The 19,130-nt window shown below is 42.8% G+C and overlaps 1 long non-coding RNA gene across 2 annotated transcripts; it reads left to right on the top strand.

The window, feature by feature from the left end:
* Positions 1-1,912: 1,912 nt before the first annotated feature.
* Positions 1,913-2,500, top strand: LOC120669713. 2 transcript variants are annotated; one of them, XR_005672761.1, is made up of 3 exons: positions 1,913-1,994; positions 2,078-2,111; positions 2,391-2,500. It is a non-coding gene; the product is annotated as an uncharacterized LOC120669713 (long non-coding RNA). The 2 variants fall into 2 exon arrangements; XR_005672760.1 differs by having other exon boundaries at positions 1,921-1,994; positions 2,078-2,120; positions 2,391-2,458.
* The last annotated feature ends 16,630 nt before the right edge of the window (positions 2,501-19,130 follow it).

The raw sequence follows: 19,130 nt of genomic DNA, 5'->3' as shown, positions 1-19,130 counted from the left end.
CGTACACTCCTCGACTCCTCGTGGGCCATTGTCCACAGGGGCTATCATCGAACCTGCACGCATAAAAGCTCGGAAGTGGCCAGAGTGGAATCGGGAAGTCTTCTGCGTCTGCGATAGGTCGAATTCAATTCGTGCGCGCGATATATAGAACTGGCCCCCACCTTGGGCTTGCCAAGTGCACGTGCACCAAGGAAAATATAAAGATTCAGTGATTAGCTTCTAAATTTCACCATACGTGCACTCCCTAAACCCCAATTAGGTGCTTCGCACTATGGCACTGTCCGGCCCAACAGGCACAGCCCACTGCCCATCAGGCCCCCTGAGTGCCAACGGATAAATTTGAGAAATTAAGGGACTGGGTTTATGGCCACAGAGTCTGCCACGCCTAACGTTCGGTAGCGCCCCACCACCGTGGCGATCGAAATAGCCACCACACGCCGGGTATTCTAATTTACGGGTGAGCGTGCGGAGACTTCGGTACGATCGATTTCCGACCAATAGTTTTTTTCTCTTTTTATTATATTTTTATCATTTTGTGACAAAAAATTTTGAAAGAAAATTTTCAAGAAAAATATTTTGAAGAGATATAAAGGAAAAATTTGATGAGAAATTGAGACAGAAAAATTTCAGAAAAATTCGAAATAATTAGAAGAAAAACTTTTACATCCAGATCTAAACTAAAAATAAGTTTAGGAAAAAATTTCAATAAAACATTTTGATGATAGAAAAAGGTAAAAATTTGATGAGAAAAAAATTGAAACAGAAAAGTTTGAGAAAATAATGAAAAAGGTTTTGAAGAAAAACTTTTACATCCAAATCTAAACTAAAAGAAGTTGGGGAAAAAGTTTTGTAAAAAATTTTTGCATCCAAAAAGAAAAAAGAAAAATACACTACACCTCACCGTTGACGCCATCGGGGGCGAGCGCTCAGGGCGCCACCGCGCCTCCCCCGCTGCGCCGCTCCTCTCCGCCGTGCCCCTCACTATACCACAACCCCACAATGCCATCAGACATCAGCCGTCAAACCGTCAGTTGGCATAAGTGTGCATCAGACCGTCTGTCGTTATTGCACGCTATACCGACTGCACATCTGTCGGTATAGAAATTTAGATATTCCATTGAACTGTCCGTCGGCATATGGTAACGATTCAATCCAACTATCCGTCGGCATAAAAGAATTGGGCCTCCTGCGCTTAGCCAGCCGGACTCAGCCCAGTCCGGCCCCAAAATTTTGGCATGACCCCACCGGTCAGCAAACTGTGGCCAGGAGATGAAAACCTAGAATCTCTCCTGCCGCTCCTCCCTCCCTCTCAGTCTCCCCCAATTCACGCCGCCGCCCAAAAATCGCTGCCCCCCGACGCGCGCCCTCCAAAAATCACCGCCGCCTGACGCGCGCCCTCCAGATCGCCCGACGGCCCTCCAGCAGCGCCACCCCGTCACCAGACTCCTACGCGCGCGGTGCCGAACCCCCGCCCTCCACCGCTGCATGCCGCGCTGCCCCGCCGCCGCTGTGCCGGGTTGCCCCGGCCTGCCCCCTCCACCGCCGCAGTACCACGCTGCCTTGCTCCCCCACCGACGCTACAATTCCAACCTCCGCCACCAGAAATCTCCCACCCCCGCCGCAATCCCCCATCTCGATCTGCAGCTTAGTTGCCCAGCTAGCTCTGCTCCTCACCCATCCAACACAGCGCCACCCCTCCAACGTACAGGCATCCGCCCTTCGAAGTCTCAGCTCCTACAGCATGCAGGCCCCCTCACTGACTCCGAGCTGAAGTCCTCTGCCTCCCCACCAATAGGCACCCGAACTCAACCGTGGCCAAGTAACCCTAGCCCACCGTCCGGCCACCGCTAGGAGATGTGGCTCTTGGAAATCAGTATTGTGAAGTGGTTGTGAATGTTGTGCTGAAAAGAGATACAGTTCTGCATCGTCCTTATGGTTATGTGGAGACTATGGCTGATGCACATAAGATGTCAATTGCATGGCCATACAAAAGAGTACTATACTTATCTTTGCTACATTTTTTTATGTGTCATGAGAGTGACCGCAGCCACTAATTAATTATTTATATTTCTGACAGTTGAAGGTTACCAAAGGATCACAATCTACCCAAGGTACAATAGGTATTTTCTGAATTTTTGCTTTCAGCAAACAGCCCACTCTTCTACTATTACTATTTGATCTCATTTTAGTTCCAGCTTTGGGCGTGTTAGAATTTGTGGTATTCCATTAAGAAAGTACACTTAGTTGTATGAATTGCACACTAATTAGCCAATTTTCCTAGGAGTAGGCAAGTCAGCTAGCTGTAGCAACATACAACAGTTTTGTAGATTAATTTTCACTCTTCCTTTTGTTCCTGAATTTAATTTTCAGCATACTTTTAACTTGTTCAGGTGGGAGGTCTTAGAGGTGGCATGATGGTTGATCATGTAAGCAACAAGGGGATCAGCGCTCATGGACACTTATTTTGGGTAGTGCTTATGGGCATTTTTATTTTGGGTAGTACTCATTTGGAATATCTAGGCTGGCTTATATTATTTTGTAAATGTGGGTATGTGGCTGCTGCTTCTAATGTGGTCTGTGACAAACCCAACAGACTATCTAACTAGCTTGACTTGAGCACTATGACATCACAAATGATGTCTATGATGAAGCTTTGCCAACCAATTATGTATTGTTGAATATATGTAGGATTCATATGAAAACTATGAGCTCTATTTTAGTCAATACTATGTTTGATATCTGTTGGATTCAAATGAAAAACATGATCTATATATCTTTAGCCAAGTGTGCTTGATATGTACTGTTTCAAAAGATTATTGGTGCTGTATGGTCAATGAGGGATTAATTATATTATTTTTTGTGGATGCATAGCGTTGGATTGTTGGTTGCTAAAGAAAATTAGCTACTCACTATCAGTCGGCATAAACATTGTAACGGATCATCTGTTGGGAATATATGTCAGTTGGTATATCTTTGTGTGGCAACAGACTATCTGTCGGTATATGTATGTCCGTCGGTATAAGTTATACCGACGCCACTTACAACGACAAATATGTGGTGTCGGTATACATCTATACCAACTAATAGTCCGTCGGTATAATGGCTTTTACCGATAGATCATCAGTTGGTGTATCGGGGCTGTGGTATAGTGCCTCCCCCGAGGGGCAGAGCCCGCAGCCGGCCGGCCTTCCACGCCGCTCACCCTAGAGAGGAGAATCCGGCTGTGGGGATCCGGATGAAAAAGAGAGATAAGAGATAGGGGAAGGGACGGGAAGACTAGAGAGAGAGAGAGAGGCGTGGGTTTAGATGTTTGCGGCCAACCGTAGAAACAATATTAAGCCACACGTCACAGCCTTGCCACGGAATAACGACAAGTATAGGCAGAAAAACAACAGCTGTGGTGGCCGTAGCTTAAGCTGGAACCCATGACGTGCAACCAAACAACCCCTAAGGCTCACAAGAGAAGGCAAAGAGGCGTTGCTTGTTCTGCTGCTGCGTGCTTCACGACTGACAGCCTGTTCGGTTGGTTGTAACCAGCTGAGCTAGAGGCTGGGCTGATCAGCCGCTGGTGCAGCCGCTGAATCAGCTGACCAGCAGCTGAATCAGCTGATCAGCCGCAGCCCCACCAGCCAATTCAAACCGGTTGGACATCTTAAAAAAAACCCAAGCAAACAACCAATTCATAGTTGGCGCCAAAACCACGAGCTAATTCTAGTTCACATCACAACCCATAATAATCGAGTCCGTTCACAAGTCCATACAATACACAAGCATACAACATACCAGTACAATAAGTATTGTCAAATGGCTAACGTGACCTATTACATAAATATGGAAAATGGAAAAAAAATTGAGGACTTCAATAATCCACTAACCAAACAACAGATACTACACATTCCAAGCTTCAATTCATGTAAACCTTCTTCATGACATGATCTTTCCTCCATCAACTTGACTCTGCCATCATTGTGCAGGCCGAACAGCAACAGATACCAACTCCCTACTGAGGTATGAGTTGTAGTATTCATTTGCACCCACTCTGACAGATCGTAGGTCAAACCATTTCCATATTTTCGCAGCCACAAATAATTCTTCATTGCAAAGCACGATATGATGATCATTGCTTGCTTTTCCCTCTTGAAGAATGGAACCCCTTCCAAGATATGCCATCGCTCTTTGAGATGACCAAACATCTGTTCAATGATATTGTGTAGCTTCGAGTGAATGTAGTTAAATTTCTCCTGTCGATCTAATGTACGAACATCGATGCCCTTAAAATGTTTCTTATGGTACCTAGTATCCCAAAACGGAGTCATGTAACCTTGCTGGTCCATGTATCCCGAGTCCGCAAGGTAGTAACATCCTACAACAATTGAACAATTTCCAATGTTAGTACAAAAACAATCGACAACAGACCGGGTACATAAGTGCTGCAAATGAACGCTTGATAAATCAGGACAAACCTGTGGGTGGATGCGGGAACCTTTGATCCGCCAGACAATCTTGTAGCACCGCCATGTCATGACATGCACCCGCCTTCCCAGCTCCCACATAGGTGAATCGGCCATGCATGTCCACTATGGCACAAACATTAATTAAAACTTCTCCGTTCCTATTAATGAAGTCAACTTTTGCTTCTTGATTCACCTCAACCGGTATGTGAGTGCCATCTATAGCACCTATGCATCCATCAAACCATGGTGCATATTCAGCAAGTTCGCTGCTCACTTGTCTATAGTGCCTATCAGCTGGAACTACCACCTCACCAGTTTTCGGGTCATGACCGAGCCCAGTGTGGGTGCAACCGTCGCGCCAATTGAAGAACTGCCTTCTGAGATCGGTGAACTTGTTCTGGATCTGTTTCTTGAGGTAGCCTAGTTTAGTGTATTTGTTGAACGAACGATGTACATTAGTCCAGCCGATAGAGGTAGGGCCTTTGTCCGACCAGTGACAAAGTTCATTCTGTTTACCCACTAGGTCAAGCAACACAGATGTGGTGTGGTCATCCCAGTTAGCACGATCATGAGACATCTATATGAAGGTTTGGCAAATGAACGTATGTAAACTGTGCAACAGCTACCAACATGGATTTGTGGAAGGAAAAGATGACTTGCCTTTGGACAACGACGCTGGCGTTTCTCCTGGAGGTTGCATTGACTCGCTTCAGGTGGAGACCACGACGATGTTGACGAGGCAGCCAGCTGGTACTGTATTTAGTGATACATGGAACCTGAAATACACAGTTACAAAAATATGGGACACAAAACTTTATTTGAACAAAATTAGGTTCGTACTATATTTGACATGTGTTTGGAATCATATTTCGAAAAAAATTCTTTCACCGACATTTAGCTTTTAAGATAGAAGTACGGTCGGACATACTATACTCTGTTTTGTTCCAAAGCATATCAGATTGATTACAAAGTAGTGTCAGTATCAGCACGCGATGGAAATTTAGTGCAAGGGGAAAAGGAAAAGAAAAGGAGCAGTTCAAATTATTCTTCTGAGGTACTACTAGACTACCAGAGTCAGACATACACTTGAACCTGCATGCAGGATTGCATGACTGGACATTGCTCATGCAACAAGATTAAGCAATATATCAAGGTCAGTTGGAAGTAAAGTCAAAACCAAACAACAAGCAATGAAAGCAATCCACCATGCCGCAAGTTTTGCTGATCACAGCTAGCATGATTCAGCATTGCTTGATGTGTTCATGAAAAAGCATGTTACATCAGAACACAAACAATAACAGTATACATCTTACCATGGAACCAGCTCTCACCACAAATTAAACTGGAAATAACATGCATCCAACATGCCAGCAAGAGCATAGATAATTTAAATGTCCATTATACGTGTTCAGGTGCAGGATAATACTAGATTCACAGCGCGAACCATGAAAGCACAAGAGGAGGGGGGAGGCGAGGTGAAGCTCACGTGGATATCACGGGAGAGAGGGTGGGACGCGACGACCCCGTGCCGGTGCGGTTGGAGAGCTTGAGGGACGCGACGACCCCACCTTGCCTCCCCTATTGGTAGCCGCGTCGTCCTCTCCTCCTTCGTGCTGGAGGCGCGCTGGCACTCGGGAGGGGAGCACGACGGCTGTCGGGGAGGGAAGGCGCGGCGGCGACGGGTGGGCGGTGGGGCCGGCGAGGGGAGCGGCGGCGTCGACGGGTTCGGTGGTGGAAGGGGCCGGAGAGCGGACGGGCAGTGGCTCGGGCTGGGGCGGATCTGGTGGGGGAGGGGCCGGCGAGGGGGCCAGCGACGGCGCGCGGCGGCTTGGACGGCGATTCAGCGGGCGCAACCCTAGCGGCGCCCGAGCTTGAGTGCAGCGGCCGTTCGGGGGGATGGGAAGGGGCTGAGGCTCGGAAGGGGCTAAGGCAGTGGCTTATTGGCCAGCTGTTTGGCTAGGCCTGTGCAGCCGAACGGCTGGGCTGATCAGCCCAGCCAGCCCAGCTCCAGCTCAGCCAAAAATAAGCATCCGAACAGGCTGTGACATGCCGCACGAGAAGGCAAAACGATGCCCGCAAAGACGTTCACTCACGGAAGCTAATGAGGCGGCAGCATCGCAGGTGTCTGCGGCACCACTGCATGACTTGTCGCAGCAGGTTTCAGTGCTCTTTGTCAACTCCTTTTTCTCTCTGCCGCTGCTGCACATGTTTCTAGCTTCTCACTTTGCTCCACTCCACTTTATCATTCATAATCCTCTAGAATTTTTTTGGCCAATCATTTTCTTTGAAGTATTAAGGCAGACAGGCAGTGTTTCGTTTTATTGGTTATAGGTTCTCCTTACTTCAATTGAACTGCAGGATTATTTGGATCTATAGTTGAGGCGGTTTATTTTTGCAAGGATTCGTTGAGATTGGAGACTCTGAAAATTGATCTAATATACAAAAACCATGTCAAGTAAGTTTTATAGTGCATGATCAATTGATTCTTTAATTTTCTTCCCTTGATTCTTGAACAGGAGCACATAGGAAGCATGTAGCTGAAATTTTTAACAAAGTGTTGCAGGTTCGTTTAAGGAAAGATGGTTGAAAAGGAAAGCACCAGATGTTGCTGCTAATAATGTTGGTAATTCTCATCAGCGAGATGCCAATAATGTTACTTTTCATCCAATGCCATCAGCTCCTGAGAATATCATTTGGGAGGAGGAGATCCAATTTGATCCAGGCAAAAGGAAGAAAATAATTGCTTATCATTCTAGTATTAGAGACATAGTAAGAAGAAAGTACCTGGTAAATGGGCCTGGCCAACCTCGCACTCTTAATTTTCCATCAACTCGGATTGGAGATAAAAAATAGAAGGTTTAATTATTATAGGCCCTGTTTAGTTCCCAAATTTTTTTTGCATAATACCCATCACATCGAATCTTAGACACATGCATGGAGCATTAAATGCAGTTGAAAAAAATAACTAATTGCACAGTGAAAGGACCGTGATGTCGCCTAGAGGGGGGGTGAATAGGTGCACCTACAAATTTTCACTCAAATGCAGCGGATAAAATTGACTGTCTGCCAAACCCGGAACTTCCGGATTTGGACTAGACAGTAGGTGGACTCGGAACTTCCGGGTTTGTTAATCCGGAACTTCCGAGTTCACTCAGAACAGAGTGAACACAATAAGAGTAGTGCTAATAAATGAATGTAAATTCAAACCCCAATTGTAGAGTCTGCTCAGAGAAGTTCCTTGAGCAGGTTCACGCAGATCCTGCACATACGAAACAACAATATCTCCAAGACACAAGTATATAATGGAGAGCTCCTCAAATCCACAAAACAAATGTAAATGCAATGAACACAAGGATTTGTTTTACCGAAGTTCAGATTCACCCCGTGCACCCACGTGTGAATCCTAGTCTCCGTTGAGGAAGCTTATATCGACTCCAAGATCAAGTTATTTCCTCCTTCCACTATATGATCATGCGCCCTTGTGGCACAAGATCGGTGCTGCAACAAACTTGCCACTGCTCACCACAATCCTTGGGAGCTAACTAGCGACGCCTAGCCGTCTAGGAGGCTTCACCTTCAAGAGTAACAAATGCGAATCACACAAATCACGGCTAATCTCAAGTGCTCAAAGTTTGCTGCGCTCTCTAGTGCTATCAAGCATTCACTCTCTCAACCCAACTCAAGGATATACACTAATCACACAATCTCACAAAGAGAGGTTGGGGAGAGCTCAACTATGACTACCAAGCTTCTTGGGACGACCAGCAATGAACAGAATAAAGTCTGGAACAGCAGCCCACCAAGGAGGGGGCTAAGGGGTATAAATAACCGGTCCCAACAAAACTAGCCGTTATGTGACAATTAGAAACCGGAACTTCTGGATTCTACAACCCAGAACCTCCGGGTTTTCAAACCAACTAGCCGTTAGTGTCACGTGTGTCAAATCCGGAACTTCCGGATTCCAAATCCGGAATGTTAAAATGTATACGTGAGGCTTTTGTGTCTCTCTCAACTCACATGGGTTACTTGAGCACTGAGACTAAACCAAAGACCATTGTGATGCATCCCTCTTGATAGTACGACATACCTAAACTTAAGATCAAAGATAAATTACATTTCAACTTCTTGAGCTTCTCTTTTTCATCATATGCCGTGTGTTGATCAATCACAATCTGAGGTGTGCATCCAACTTGGCTTCTTTATTTTGAGCACATCTTCCTTGAGTTAGTGACCTTGAACCTTTATCCTTGAATGAAATCCACTTCTAGTTTAAGTCACCGTCTTCACAATAAGATTCTAGAAAAATTGATACTTGCCAACATGACCACCACACATGACCAAGATTCTTCAAGTTGAATCCAAAGAACATTTCGTCACCCTAGCATTGGTTCCTCGGCACAACCACAATTGCCCTTCTCCAAGCTTAGTACCTAGAAACCCATTCCCGAATTCCAACTCTTCATCCTTGCATCACATATAGCTTCATGTTGGCTTGTATCACATTTAACTTACAATGAAATCCATTTTGATCCTCAAGCTATTTTTCTTCTTCTAATGAATAATGCTTCTCAATGTGAAATTCTCCTTGTCTCTTAGAATTCTTTGATGTGAAGTTATGCTCTGATACCAATTGAAAGGACCGTGATGTCGCCTAGAGGGGGTGAATAGGCACACCTACAAATTTTCACTCAAACGTAGCGGATAAAATTGACTGTCTGCCAAATCCGGAACTTTCGGGTTTCAAATCCGGAATTTCCGGATTTGGACTAGACAGTAGGTGAACTCGGAACTTCCGGGTTTGTCAATCCGGAACTTCCGAGTTCACTCAGAACAGAGTGAACACAATAAGAGTAGTGCTAATAAATGAATGTAAATTCAAACCCCAATTGTAGAGTCTGCTTAGAGAAGTTCCTTGAGCAGGTTCACGCAGATCCTGCACATACGAAACAACAATATCTCCAAGACACAAGTGTCTAATGGAGAGCTCCTTAAATCTACAAAACAAATGTAAATGCAATGAACACAAGGATTTGTTTTACCGAAGTTCAGATTCACCCCGTGCACCCACGTGTGAATCCTAGTCTCCGTTGAGGAAGCTTATATCGACTCCAAGGTCAAGCTATTTCCTCCTTCCACTATATGATCATGCGCCCTCGTGGCACAAGATCGGTGTTGCAACAAACTTGCCGCTGCTCACCACAATCCTTGGGAGCTAACCGGCGACGCCTAGCCGTCTAGGAGTCTTCACCTCCAAGAGTAACAAATGCGAATCACACAAATCACGGCTAATCTCAAGTGCTCAAGGTTTGCTGTGCTCTCTAGTGCTCTCAAGCATTCACTCTCTCAACCCAACTCAAGAATATACACTAATCACACAATATCACAAAGAGAGGTTGGGGAGAGCTCAACTATGGCCACCAAGTTTCTTGGGACGATCAGCAATGAACAGAATAAAGCCTGGAACAGCAGCCCACCAAGGAGGGGGCTAAGGGGTATAAATAGCCGGTCCCAACAAAACTAGCCGTTATGTGACAGTTAGAACCCGAAACTTCCGGATTCTACAACCAGCACCTCCGGGTTTTCAAACCAACTAGCCGTTAGTGCCACGTGTGCCAAATCCGGAACTTCCGGATTTGCTCTGGCAGCAATGTTAAAATGTGTACGTGAGGCTTTTGTGTCTCTCTCAACTCACATGGGTTATTTGAGCACTGAGACTAAACCAAAGACCATTTTGATGCATCCCTCTTGATAGTACGGCATACCTAAACTCAAGATCAAAGATAAATTACATTTCAACTTTTTGAGCTTCTCTTTTTCATCCTATGCCGTGTGTTGATCAATCACAATCTGAGGTGTGCATCCAACTTGGCTTCTTTACTTTGATCACATCTTCTTTGAGCTAGTGACCTTGAACCTTTATCCTTGAATGCAATCCACTTCTAGTTTCGTCACCCTAGCATTGGTTCCTCGGCACAACCCCAATTGCCCTTCTCCAAGCTTAGTACCTAGAAACTCATTCCCGAATTCTAACTCTTCATCCTTGCATCACATATAGCTTTATGTAGGCTTGTATCACATTTAACTTACAATGAAATCCATTTTGATCCTCAAGCTATTTTTCTTCTTCTAATGAATAATGCTTCTCAATGTGAAATACTCCTTATCTCTTAGAACTCTTGGACTTGATCATTATCGATTTCCTTGCTCATGCCAAGCCTTTGCTTACATAGCCTCTAGAAACTCGCCTTTCGATCCCATCCATTTATTCTCAAGAGCCCTCTTGAACTCACATTGATTTTTACATTATAATGAAAACCATTTCTTTCATACTTGCTTGATCATCAAATATCACTTGCAATTCTTATGACAATTTTTCCAACATATGAGACTATGCATAAGCATACAACCTTGTCTCATTCTCAATACATTGACTTGTCATTTTGAGTACCACATACTTCAACAAGCTTCATTTAGATATGGGAGTGAATTCTTCACCAATAACACATCCCAATTAACACAATACTCATTGTTTGTTATCATTCTCATACTAGATCATGTTGTGGCATTCATCTTGTCATATGAGTTTTGTCTTGAACATTGATACATTTCATCGCATATATAACAAATATGATAATCAATTTCTGCTCATATCCTTAACAAGATGGTTAGTCCTTTAATCGTGGTGTCAATCAATCCACCAAAACACACTAGGGGTCTAGATGCACTTTCAATCTCCCCCTTTTGGTGATTGATGACAACACCGATTAAAGCTTACAAAAAGATATAATCAATTGAAGTTTTGAATTTTCAGATTTAGTAGGAGCTCTCCCTTACAATGTGCATTGAATGGAATTCAAATAATTTGGCCTCAAATGCCATTTTTCACATGTTCACAAGAAAACAAAGAGCTCCCCCTAAATCTCATCATCCATGGAGTGCAAAATACATGTGTGAACATATAATACGTGATGCATATGACAGAAATCTCACACAATAGCAAAATGAAATAAACTGATCAGTTCTGTCCACACAAACCCGGAACTTCCGGGTTCCAAATCCGGAACCTCCGGATTTGCCAGCAGAACTGGCCTAAAGCAACAAATCATCATTTCATCATATTTTATCACACTAACAAGTATCACATCTTAATTTAAAGCATCTAAATATGGTTCACCACACAATGTCACACATTACAAATTGTTCTCAAGTCCACATGGGCTAAAAAGAATTTATTACATGGCATGTGGCATACCACACCCAAATCCGGAACTTTCAGATTTGGAAACCCGGAACCTCCGGGTTTGCCAGACCAGAACCACTGAAATCTGAATAGAAGCTTTAATCTTTAACAATTTCTCCCCCTTTGTCATCCATCACCAAGAAGGGTCTATGGGGAGTTCTTCTGGAGCTTCTACTGCTGATCATCATCCTCTGGTGGTGGAAACTGAGGAGCCTGAGGCATGAAAGGAGCGGTCGAGGGGTCAACAAAAGCAGGGTTAACATAGAATGTGGTGCCACTACCATAGAGCTGCCCCCAATAATCTTCTTGCTGATATCTAGCATTCATTTGTTCCATAGTTTCAGGCTCACTTTGCTGTCCTTCTGAGCTAATGGGTGAGGGAGGATCTTTGGGCAACATGGATTCTTGCAATTTCTTTAGCCTCAAAGTGTCTTTCTTCCTCCTTTCCCTCTCCTTGTGCACCACATCATTTGTGGACTTGCACATCCCAAAAATCATGTTGAACATCTTTCTAATTGGAGAGGGAGGCTTTTCCCAATTTAGAGATATAGAGCCACCACGCCTAGAATAGGAGCGAGTAGGGACATGTGGTGCACTAGGAGCATGTGTAGGAGCATGTTGGGCTGTATCACCATCACCTGGAGCTGCAGCTTGCTCTCTAGATGCAATAATTTCAGCAAGAGTGGGTCCGGGGTGTGAGTCCATCTTGACATCAACATGAGGATGTTTGTAATCAAACTCTAATCTTTTGTTGGTCTTTTGATCAATCATGAACATGAGATAAGCTCCAAAATGACAACACTTTTGAGGTGATTCAGATATGGACTTGATTTCCTCCCATATGTAATCAAACACACTGAACTCTGGCTCACTAGGAGTTAAAGCATATAGCAAATTCTTTCCATATGACGATATATTGTGAGCATCACCCTCTATAGGAGCAAGTGTCTTCCTAAAAAACTTGTTAAGATATGCATAAAATGGAACTAGTCCTTTAGGCCCCCCAAACTCTGACTCCCTGCCAGGTAAGTACATGCATTTCATTTCTTCTTTGGGGAGAGGAGAGCTAAGGTGAAGTCTAACTCTTTCTGCATCAGCTCTCCCAAATCAAAACATGGCTGCAAACTCAACATAATTAATTTTATACCATTTTCCCTCTGTCATCCAATGGACCCATCTCATATCATCATATGTTTCAAAATAGCAAGTGGCATAAAATTGGACAATCACTTCAATGTTCCAATCATATTAAAATGCCATGATTTTGTATATGTGCTTAGCCTTGCATGTACTAATGATCTCATTAAATATTGGATCTCCCATGCTCTCAAGTTTTGGCCAATTCATAAATTGAGAGCGTGCCACTTTGTATTTCTTGCTAAGAATTTCACTCACATAGAAGTCTTGATGGAACTTGGTTTGAAATCTATAATAAACACTTCTTCCTTTCTTAGCACGCAAAGGATTCTTCAATCTTTCTTTCCTTACTTTGTCTGTCATTCCCCTCTTCATGTAATTAGTCATGATATAGTCATGGGGAACACTTGGCTTTCTCAACATGACTCCAGTCACAAAGAGTGGCTGACCGGACTGCTGTACATGTTCTTCTTCCTCCTCCTCCTCCTCATCATCATCGAGTCGAGCACCACCACTGCTAATCCCATGGCCACCACTGCTGCTGCTACCCCTCATTTGCCTACCACTCCTGTTTGTCCCATGGGGAGGTGATTCCTAATAGTTTGGATCACTTTCCTCCCCATCATCACTAGAGGTGTTGTTTTCCTCCTGAATCTCTGGCTCATCTGCAATGTGCAAGGTGCCTCTGGAAAGTTGCCTCATGGATCTCCTTGTCCCAATAGGAACATTAGGATTTTTGCTCCTCCTCCTCAAAACAAACCTTTCATCATCTGAATTATCTGTGGAAACAATGAAGGAACCTTGGATTTAGGACAGGAATGATTTTGAGCAAACGACACTGAGAATGATAGAACTGGTTTTTAGCTCTCTGGGTAAATCTGGAACTTCTGGGTTTGAAATCCGGAACTTCCGGGTTTGCCCAGAAAACCCTAGAATGGGACAACGCTTAGATCGACCAAGGAAACTTGATTCTTTTGCTAGGGATAACATCTATGGTCTAAATGTAGGTGTCCTACCAAAGGAATCGAACAGATCAATCCTAGGTAAAGAGATCAGGCAAAAAGATTGATTTTGTACCGTTGCTCATGGTGGGAAGGATTTGAAATTGATTCCGGAGGATGGATCCGGAACCTCTGGATTGTAATCACCAAGAGCCGCCCTTTAATCCTTGAAATCCTTGATCAAATGGCTGAATCGCCCCAAAATCGCCTCTCCCGAACAGTGTTTGTGTCTGGCAGTGAGTGGGAGAGAGAATGAGAGGTGAAAGGGTAAGTCACGGGCTGAATAGTGATATACCTGTTGAAATCCGGAACTTCCGGGTTTAGAAAACCGGAACTTCCGGGTTTCACATTACCCCTCGGTCAAGACTTGATTTTGGAGAATTTGTCCGAGATAAATGTGAGTTCCAACTTCTTAGATATCCATAAAAATTTTGGAACAAATATATCCATGGAAATTTCTCAGAACTTTAGTGGTGAATATTTTTACCCACTAAATCCGGAACTTCTGGGTTACAAACTCGGAACTTCCGGATTTACTGCTGTACCTGGGTAAACTTCAGAGAATCCGGGAGAAAAGCTAGAGTATCCGGGCCGCCCCAGAGTATCCGGGCTGAAACCCAGAGAATCCGGGAGAAAAGCCATAGTATCCGGGCCACCCCTGAGAATTCGGGCTGAAACCCAGAGAATCCGGACTATTCTCAGAATTGGGCAAAATATCTCAAAAGTGTTGATAGAGTTTGATTTCTAGATGAGAGGGCCTTGACAAGAGAAAGATTTTGGTATTTTCGTTCCTTTGTCTTAGATATCCATTTGAAATAGGAATCTAGGCTTGAATTTGATGAGAGAGAGCATTTCCAAAGAATATAGCCCTTGAGATGAGATTGGAATAGATCCTATGGACTTGAGAGAGTCTTGTTGTTTTGTGGTTAGCCAATAATCAAACAAGTGTAACTATAACCACAAGACAACTTGACATGGTCACAAAGACCAAGAACCAAAAGTTTCCAAAAAACACACACCTAGCATACTAGTTGGTTTTCGAAAAATCTATCCTATAACACTCATGTATCTAGTAACTCAAGTCAAGCACCGTCCTTAGCATATTTGGCTCATACCTCACAACACTTTTAAATCTTTTGACACTGAGTCAATCTTAAAAGAAGGTATCAACCAAATATCTAAAGATACAAAATGACTTGGAATTACTTGATACAAAACATGCACACACTAGCATGTAGAGGGTCTAGATGCACAACTTAAATACTTGACCCAAATAAAAACATACCTTGGTCCTTTAGATTTCATGTCCTTCACAAAAGAAGGATATCTCACACATGGTTTGCGCATGATTATCATAAATACAACTTGAACCCTTTTTGTTTGAATGAGTCATGATAAGCTCAAAAGTCCAAGTAAATCATATTAGTAGCACAAACCCTAGCTTTGTGCTTGATGACTCTTGAAGTGTGGAGGACAATGAGTCGTCAAGCAATAAAGCCTCATAACATGGACTAAGTTTCTCAAGAGTGAATAATGCACACATGTATATGGAGGCAAGTATATGTGCATCTTTTGATCGATTAAGACCAAATGAGAAACTTAAGCCATATTATGGAGAGCAGCCACACAAAGTGATAATCAATCCAATTTTGAGTTTAGATACACCTTTTTCAAGTTGGATTGGTGTCCTTGAAGTCAAGTGGCATACTCGTAGTGAAGCATATTACCCTTGTGATCATGTATATGTTTTCTACACACATGAAGCCTTGAAAGCGAGGTTAGTAGCAAGGCACAAAATATGAAATAAGCTCCCCCTAAATAAGTGCATCAAGGATAGGATTCTTGAGATATGCACTTGTGATCAATAAAGACACTTGAGGAGACTCATTTCATATCTTGGTCGGATTTAATCAAAGATTGTATCTAAAACATTGAGTAAGTCAAGAATGAGCTCACAGTCCTAAGAGTCAGGTCAAGACCACTGTCTTTCTGCAGATATTCCTCGACTGTGATTTCTTTGGAAATCCGGAACTTCCGGGTTGCGAAATCTGAAACTTCCGGATTTACCAGACTTTCTTGACGTAGTGTAATCCATGAATTCTTAACATTTCTTCATTCTTCAACACTTGTAGATGCTCCTGTAATGTTACTAAAGCACTAGCTCCACCACAGAGCTTGTTAAGAGCATCACAATTGATATTTGCATAGATAACTCAAATTTACAAAGGATGCTAAACAATTCTTCTACTTGAAACCACACTATGCAATTTCAGATATTAGAACTTGATTAGCTAAGAAGAAAATACTTGTTATCAGAGATGCATTGGATTGATGGATCGGTTTGAGTTGAACTTGGCGATTTTCTAGATGATCTTTTGGACAATGATGTTGAAGTGAAGCTTTTCTTAAGTTTGCCAAGTCCACAATGCATCTCTGAGTACCTGCTAATTCTTTTAAGCACATTTTGGTACCCAAGCCAAGTTGGGTCCACGAAGGTTAGTCAACAAAGATTTGGGAACCCAAATGTCTCTTGGGCGAGTAGTTGATGAACTCACCATCCTACCGGCACCAACACCATTTGAAGGTCTCCTATAGCATAAATGTACATTGTTGATCAAGTTTGGCTTAGGAGAGTTACCATTTGGACAATCCTTACCAAGATGTCCTTTTTCTCGATATGTATAGCAAACTTTGTGCTTAATGTTGCTTGATTGATTGTTCTTATTGTCCTTAACTGCTTTCTTCTCCAAGTATTTTTCTTGAGTCTTCTTGAAGCCTTTGTTTAGCCTGAAATGCCATTGTGATTTGAAAACCGGAACTTCTGGGTTGTACACTCCGGAACTTCCGGGTTTGCTTGACTTGTCTGGGCAAGTTGCAATTCTGTGTCCCATTTTGTAGCAGTCAAAACATCTTCTTTTGGCAAGGCTTCTTTGTCTCTTGGAGAGAGTTTGCTGGCCTTTTTGCTTGAATGAGCACATTGAAGCATAATGTCCCATGTTGGAGCACTTGAAGCATTTGACATGAGCTAAATTCTTTTTTTTTGTTTGAGACTTGCTCTCCTTTGACTTGTGTATAAGATTGCGTGAGTTTTGCACGGTGGACCCCTTCTCAAGCTTCTTCACCATGGTCTCATGGTTATCTTGAGAAGGTTGTACAACACTCTTGCCTTTCAATTTTGACAAGTCTTGTGAGAGTCTCTCAACCGCTTGCTTGAGCACTTCATTTTCTAGGGCGAGATCATCATTGCAATATTCCACGATCACTTGCTCATACCAAGATTGTTTCTCTTTGTTCTCATTTTATGAGCAAGTGTTGTCAATTTGCTTGTATGATTTCACCATTGTAAATATGACCTCATGAGCAACTTCTAGATTGACAAATGAATCCACAAGTTGGTCATTGGAGCACTTGAGTTTCTGATGCAGATTTTGAAGGTCCATATACTTGCTAGTAAGCTCATCCAATTCAGTCTTGAGAGCATGATTTCTCTCTTCTACTAGAGCAAGATATTTGATTTCATCATCCCTTTTGTTGAGAACCTTCTTTTATTTCTTTATTTCTTGATCTTGCTTCATCACCTTTTTCATCAGCCCAAGGATTGTTTCTCTGCTCTTCTTGCTTATTTTTCTAAGTTCAAGCATTAGCTCCTCGTCATCATCATCACTATCACAATCACTACCACTATCAATATCTGAATCTGAATTGTCTTCAGCTGTGTCCATAAAGCACTGATGATGACCATAATGTGATTGAGCAGAACAAATTAGAGACTGATTCATCATTTGATTGATATATTTCAGCATTATTCTCCAATCCGGAACTTCCGGGTTCTGAATCCGGAACTTTCGGGTTTGCTGAAATTTTTGGAGTTGAGTCAATGCCTTTTGAATCTTTGTCTTCCTGACTCTTGTCTGCGGCACCACTGCATGACTTGTCGCAGCAGGTTTCAGTGCTCTTTGTCAACTCCTTTTTCTCTCTGCCGCTGCTGCACATGTTTCTAGCTTCTCACTTTGCTCCACTCCACTTTATCATTCGTAATCCTCTAGAATTTTTTTGGCCAATCATTTTCTTTGAAGTATTAAGGCAGACAGGCAGTGTTTCGTTTTATTGGTTATAGGTTCTCTTTACTTCAATTGAACTGCAGGATTATTTGGATCTATAGTTGAGGCGGTTTATTTTTGCAAGGATTCGTTGAGATTGGAGACTCTGAAAATTGATCTAATATACAAAAACCATGTCAAGTAAGTTTTATAGTGCATGATCAATTGATTCTTTAATTTTCTTCCCTTGATTCTTGAACAGGAGCACATAGGAAGCATGTAGCTGAAATTTTTAACAAAGTGTTGCAGGTTCGTTTAAGGAAAGATGGTTGAAAAGGAAAGCACCAGATGTTGCTGCTAATAATGTTGGTAATTCTCATCAGCGAGATGCCAATAATGTTACTTTTCATCCAATGCCATCAGCTCCTGAGAATATCATTTGGGAGGAGGAGATCCAATTTGATCCAGGCAAAAGGAAGAAAATAATTGCTTATCATTCTAGTATTAGAGACATAGTAAGAAGAAAGTACCTGGTAAATGGGCCTGGCCAACCTCGCACTCTTAATTTTCCATCAACTCGGATTGGAGATAAAAAATAGAAGGTTTAATTATTATAGGCCCTGTTTAGTTCCCAAATTTTTTTTGCATAATACCCATCACATCGAATCTTAGACACATGCATGGAGCATTAAATGCAGTTGAAAAAATTAACTAATTGCACAGTGAAAGGACCGTGATGTCGCCTAGAGGGGGGTGAATAGGTGCACCTACAAATTTTCACTCAAATGCAGCGGATAAAATTGACTGTCTGCCAAACCCGGAACTTCCGGATTTGGACTAGACAGTAGGTGGACTCGGAACTTCCGGGTTTGTTAATCCGGAACTTCCGAGTTCACTCAGAACAGAGTGAACACAATAAGAGTAGTGCTAATAAATGAATGTAAATTCAAACCCCAATTGTAGAGTCTGCTCAGAGAAGTTCCTTGAGCAGGTTCACGCAGATCCTGCACATACGAAACAACAATATCTCCAAGACACAAGTATCTAATGGAGAGCTCCTCAAATCCACAAAACAAATGTAAATGCAATGAACACAAGGATTTGTTTTACCGAAGTTCAGATTCACCCCGTGCACCCACGTGTGAATCCTAGTCTCCGTTGAGGAAGCTTATATCGACTCCAAGATCAAGTTATTTCCTCCTTCCACTATATGATCATGCACCCTTGTGGCACAAGATCGGTGCTGCAACAAACTTGC

Source organism: Panicum virgatum, chromosome 4N (genome assembly GCF_016808335.1).
Source record: "Panicum virgatum strain AP13 chromosome 4N, P.virgatum_v5, whole genome shotgun sequence".
In the NCBI taxonomy this organism is placed as follows: domain Eukaryota; kingdom Viridiplantae; phylum Streptophyta; class Magnoliopsida; order Poales; family Poaceae; genus Panicum; species Panicum virgatum.
The sequence above is the reverse complement of the archived record's forward strand: the minus strand, read 5'-3'. Positions and strand labels throughout refer to the sequence as shown.